We start from the raw sequence: 5,887 nt of genomic DNA, 5'->3' as shown, positions 1-5,887 counted from the left end.
TTCTCTGTGTTACATTTGCTCTGACTATATTAAAATGCAATTTAAATCTAGCAATAAAATGTCATTTAAATTTAAATGAAGTTACAACCTAACACTAAACAGTTGGGGCCTGCCTTTTGTAGGTAATTGTTTTTTATTTCATTTTTCGAGGTTTTCTTTTTTGACCATTTTAGCCATTTTTAAGCATACAGTGCAATGTCATTAAGTACATTCACAGTGTTGTGCGACCATCACCACCATCCATCTCCAGAACTTTTTCATCTCCCCCAGCTGAAACTCTGCTTAAACAATAACTCTCATTCTTGGCCTTTCCTGTAATTCTTTATATTACATTTTATAAAGTATCTGTTAACAAGAGATTGGAAGTGAAACCAACCAATCAGTGCTTCAGCACAACTCCCTGGAGAAGCTCTGGGCCCAGCACACTACAGATGCTAAGAGTAGGCAGAAGACTGGAGAATTTGGAGACCAGGAAGGAGAAGTATTGGCTAGTGTCATTTATAAGCGGTCAATTACACATCTTAAAGGGAACTGGGGAGGGTCTGCTATTTTTGCCACTGTCTGGCTTAGGTTGGCAGCTGGGTACAGCAATCATACCCTTTTGCAGCTACATTTAAATGTTAGGAGTTCGAGTTACCCAATGTTCTAAAATTGCAACTGATGACCTTTCAGCAAATGCCAAAGTTCTTTCAGGGTACACGACAGGGTGGAAACATAGAACAGCCGTGGCGAAAGCCTGGAGAAAAGGAGAGAGCATCCAGCTTACATTTATTTCAGGGCCACTGGTACACCGGGGACCTCAAAGCTCTCTATGGCCTTGCTCCACTTTGGAAAAGATGCTCACAGACCTGAGTCAAAGTGAGTAAGGGCAAGCAGACCTTCCTGATAGTTGAGACAATCTTGCTCTTGCATCAGATCTGAAGACAAAAGCAGGGATCTAAAATGTGACTTAGGGTATCAACGGAGGGACCATTCTTTGTTAGCCAAACTCTACTGAGATAGTTTACGTACACTCTCTCAGGTAATGTCAACATATGGGGGTTTTTTTGTTTTTTTGTTTTTTGGGGTTTTTTTTAGTTTTCACTCAGAAAAGATTTTATTCTAAGAATGATGCCATCAGGTAAAAATGAAAAACAATGCAGTTGTGGCACAATGTTTAAAAATATCTATACATCTTCCCTCGTAGGACTGCAGTGTTTCCTATGTACCTGAGCATGGAACACGGAGCACCCTTATAAGCTGCTCCACATGGGGAATCTGATTCCTTGCAGGTCAACCTACTTTTCCTCATGTACTAATGAAATCGGCTTAAGCCTCACTTTGTAGGATTAACAGAACACAAAGATGGAAAATCAAGAATCCAATTTCTACTTTCCTGTAATATGGTTATACCAAGTCCAGTCTTCACTGTATAAAAAATACATAGGAAAGTGCTGTATACATTCTTCACATGGAAAAAACAAAGTTAAAGCAGAGCTGACCTATGTCAGACCTGTATTTTAGTTCTGTGGTGACCACTGTGCCTCATGCTATGCATTTAAAAAAAAATTAAGACTTCGTTTTTTAGAGCAGATTAAGCTTACAACAAAATTGAGAGGAGATACAGAGATTTCCCATTTCCTCCCACACCCACACATGCACAGCCTCCCCTGTGACCAACATCACTCACCAGAGTGATGTGTGTGTGTGTGTGTGTGTGTGTGTGTGTGTGTGTATATATATATATATATATATATATATATATAAACAAATGATGAACACATTATTATCACCCAAAGTCCATAGTTTGCCTTAGGGTTTACTCTTGATGTTGTACATTCTATGGGTTTAGACAAATGTATAATGGCATACATGTATCATTATAACATCATATAGAGTATTGTCACTGCCCCAGAAATCCTCTGTGCTCTTCCTATTTATCTGTCCTCCCCCGCCTATCCCTAGTAACCACTGATCTTTTTACTGTCTCCATTGTATAACAGGAGGTCATATAGTTAGAATCATACACCCTGTAGCCTTTTCAGATTGGCTTCTTTCACTTAGAAATATACATCTGAGTTTCTTCCATGGCTTTTCATGATTTTTGAGTGCTGAATAATAGTCCATTGTCTAAGTGTACCACAGTTTATTTATCCATTCACCCATGCAAGGGCATCCTGATCGCTTCCAATTTTTGGCAATTGTGAATAAAGCTTCTATAAATTACTTTCCGCAGATTTTTTTGTACAATGTAAGTTTTCAGCTCCCTTGGGTAAGTATCAAGTCCTGTGATTGCTGAATCATGTGGGGAGTATGTTTAATTTGTAAGAAACTGCCAAGCTGTCTTTCAGAGTGTCTGCACCACTTTGCACTCCCACCAGCAATGGATGGGAGGTCCCCGTTGCTCCACATCCTCGTCAGCATTAGGGGATGTCAGTGTTCTGGATTTTGGCCATTCTAAAAGGTATGTAGGGGTGTTGCTTTAATTTGCATTTCCCTGATGACATCTTCCCATATGCTTATTTGCCATTTTGCCATCTGTATATCTTCTTTGATGAGGTATCCGTTAAGGTCTGTGGCTCATTTTTTAATCAGCTGTTTTCTTACTGTTGAATTTTTAGAGAGTTCTTCATATATTTTGGATAACAGTCCTTTATCAGATATGTCTTTTTCAAATATTTTCTTCCAGTCTGTGACCTGTCTTCTCATCCTCTTGACACTGTCTTTCCCAAAGAAGTTGTTTATCTTAATGAAGTCCAGCCTATCAATCATTTCTTTCATGGACCATGTCTTTGGTGTCATATCTAAAAAGTCATTGCCACACCCAAGCTCATCTAGGTTTTCTCCCATATTACCTTCTAGGAGTTTCACATTTTATATTTGTATTTATATTGAGTTTAATTTTTGTGAGGGCTGTAAGTTCTGTGTCTGGATTCACTTTGTGCATGTGGATGTCTGGTTGTTCCAGCACCATTTGTTCAAGAGACTATCTTCGCTCCATTGCATTGTCTTTATCAAATATCAGTCGACTATATTTATGGGGGTCTGCTTGTGGGCTCTCTATCCTGCTTCATTGGTTTATTTGTTTATTCTTTTACCAATACCACACAGTCTTAATTGCTATAGATTTATAGTACATCTTAAAGTCGGTAGCATCAGTCCTCCAGCTGTGTTCTTCTCCTTCAAAATTGTGTCAGCTATTCTGGGTCTTTTGCCTCTCCATATAAACTTTAGAATCAGTTTGTCAATATCCATAAAGTAACTTGCCGGGAAATTGGCTGGGATTGCACTGAATCTATAAATCAAGTTGGGAAGAACTGACATTTTGACAATATTGAGTCTTTCTATCCATGAACATAGAATAACTCTCCCTTAAGTTCATCTTTGAACTTTCATGCTTCAGAGTTTTGTAGATCTTATACATATTTTGATAGATTTATATCTAAGTATTTCATTGTGTTGGGTGCTTCATCTAGGGATGAATCCTTCTTTGGCTTCTCCAGCTTCTGGTGGCTATTGGCATTCTTTGGTTTCTTTGGCTTGTGGAGACTCTAGTCTCTGCTTCCATCTTCACATTGCATTCTCTGTGTGTCTCTTCTAAAAACACATTTCATTGGATTTTGGACCCACCCAGGTAATTCAGGATGATCTTATCTCAAATCCCTTAATTAAATCTGCAAAGACCCTCTTCCTAAATAAGTTCATATTCACAGGTTCCAGAGGTTTGGATGTGGACATGTGTTTTTTTTGTTGTTTTTTTTTGTTTTGTTTTTTTTTTGAGGAGTGTGGGCAGAGGGACACCATTCAACCTGCTATAGTAATCTTGAAATCATTTCCAATTCTGAAGCTGGGGACCACAGTCGCTCTGAGAATTTTGAGAAACAGTGATTTTCATCCGCGGTTTCTACTCTTTTCCTGGTCGGTCACAGGGTGTCCTGTCGAAAGCCCAGTAGCATAGTATGGTGGCAAACCATGGCAGATAGGTGCTTCAAGTCAAACTGGACTTAGCTTTGGGTAAAAGACACAAAGCAGCAAGTATGTCATTGTGGAGAAACTTCTCTATTGATTTACTTTAAAATATTTAGAATTTAGGTTTAACTCCAGGAATGGTTTCAACTTGGAACATGAGGAGTAAGGCTATGGAAACTCTAGGTACCAAAGTCAGACCTGTAGGTGGCAGCAGGGAGGCGTGGGGACCTCTACCAATCCTGCTAATGATGTTACTGAGGAACCTAACAGAAAATCCCTAGCAGTCAAATATTTGAGTGGTTAAAGGGGATGCTTTCCTTTGCAAAGAGAACATTATGTGTTCTGATTAGTAGGAGAGAGCTCCCATTTTAGGGACAGCATGACATGTGGAGCCTGAGAACCAGCAGACCTGAGTTCCTGCCAAGTCTCTACATAATGCACCACAAACACCATCCCTTCGCCCTTATCCGTGAAGGGCATCTCAGGGTTTCCAAGGTCAAATCCAACTTTGAGATTCCATGGATCATCAGAGGAGAATCACTGTTCATGCTGCTGATTCTGTGTCTGTCTTCCTTTCTCAGAGAAAAAAAGAAAGACTCAATGCATCCATAGCAGAAAACAGGCACCAGATGAAAACTCTTAGTTAAATAAGCCAACGGCCCCATCGAAAGACACCATACAGAACATAAAACAAAAACAGGGAGAAGGTATCTTTTTGTGATTTTGCTTGGCTTCCTCACGGCAGCGGGGTAGGAGACTATAATCTCCCATCTAGCTGTCTTTATAGTTAAGAAATGGCTCCCAGACCACCACATCTCCCTCAGTGCTTCGAAAACCAGAAGTTACAAGACCTAAGCTACAAGGTTAAAAATCAAAAGGTGCTTTGTGAGTTCAGGAGACTTCCCTGAGAGGTCCAGCCACAGCTGGAGTGGGAAAAATACTAGCTTTGGGTCTAGTCAGTGGACAAAAGCGGACCCAATGCTTAAACTCAAACTAAGTTCCTTGTTGGAAAACATGAAATTGGCAGGGATTATTTGGAGGGAAAAGAGCAGGATTTACAGACACATATTTAAACTTACAAGTAAAAATATATATATATTTATCTATTACATATCTATATTTTATTAATACATTAAATATATTAAGTATTTAGAATATTAAATATTTTAATTAATATGGTAAATATGTTTGATAAAATATTTTACTATATCAATATAATTATGGATTCATGTAGCAAATAACATTTATTATATATTAACATATCTGTTTAAATCTAGAGCTCAAGAAAGCCCACAGATGTTTTTTAACATATAACTTGCCATGATCTGGGAATTCTAGTCCAGGGTCAGCTAAGGGAGACACTGTTTATACAGTGAGCCTAGTGAGAAATAGACTTGCTTGCAATAAATTGTATTTCCTTAAATTACGTTCTATGATGAATTTTTTACTTAAGGTAATTAGACCTTAGGAATTATTAGGCTTTGTTGTTCAATAGAGTGCTATGTTTTTATTGAAAAGTCACTACTGAGTGGCAACATAAGCCTTCAGACTCAGAAGGTTAGGTCATAGATGGGTGGCCCCCTAACTTTTCACCTGTCCAGTTCCCAGGAAGGCATAAACAGCTCTCTCTGCTCAGGTTAGTTCTGCGCACTCAGACCTGAACGGGCAACACAAAGAACAAGGGACACATTAACTCTAAGTTCAGTGGCCAGAGTACCTGGGTTTGTATCCCAGCGCTGCCGCGCATCGGTTGGAGACCTTGGGCAAATTACTTCACCTCTCTGTTCATTCCATCACCTGTGAAATGGGTCATTTATAGATGGTGCCTAGTTGGTAAGGTTGTTGTGAAGATTAAATCAGCTATCTAATTTCTATGCATTCACTGTTATTGTTATAATTATCACTACTACTATTGTTTGACACAAAGCAAGGATGACTC

The sequence above is a fragment of the Acinonyx jubatus genome, chromosome D4, assembly GCF_027475565.1.
Source record: "Acinonyx jubatus isolate Ajub_Pintada_27869175 chromosome D4, VMU_Ajub_asm_v1.0, whole genome shotgun sequence".
Taxonomy (NCBI): domain Eukaryota; kingdom Metazoa; phylum Chordata; class Mammalia; order Carnivora; family Felidae; genus Acinonyx; species Acinonyx jubatus.
This window is presented reverse-complemented; position numbering follows the sequence as displayed.